Raw genomic sequence first — 487 nt, 5'->3', positions numbered from 1 at the left:
AGAGTTTGCAGTGAGCTGAGATCCGGCCACTGCACTCCAGCCTGGGCGACAGAGCAAGACTCCATCTCAAAAAAAAAAAAGAAAGGCTGGTTCAACATACATAAATCAATAAATGTGATTTATCACATAAACAGACCTAAAGACAAAAAACACATGATTATCTCAATAGACACAGAATAAGCCTTTGATAAAATTCAAGATACATTCATGTTAAAAATTCTCAACAAACTAGATATTGAAGGAACATACCTCCAAATAATAAGAGCCACTTATGGCAAACCCACAGCCAATATCATACTGATTGGGCAAAAGCTGGAAGCATTTCCCTTGAAAACCATCACAGACAAGGATGCCCTCTCTCACCACTCCTATTCAACGTAGTTTTGGAAGTTCTGGCCAGGGCAATCAGGCAAGAGAAAGAAATAAAGAGTATTCAGATACGAAGAGAGGAAGTCAAAATTTCTTTCTTTCTTTTTTTTTTTTTTTT

This window comes from Rhinopithecus bieti, unplaced genomic scaffold, assembly GCF_001698545.2.
Source record: "Rhinopithecus bieti isolate Rb0 unplaced genomic scaffold, ASM169854v2 scaffold_21022, whole genome shotgun sequence".
In the NCBI taxonomy this organism is placed as follows: domain Eukaryota; kingdom Metazoa; phylum Chordata; class Mammalia; order Primates; family Cercopithecidae; genus Rhinopithecus; species Rhinopithecus bieti.
The sequence above is the reverse complement of the archived record's forward strand: the minus strand, read 5'-3'. Positions refer to the sequence as shown.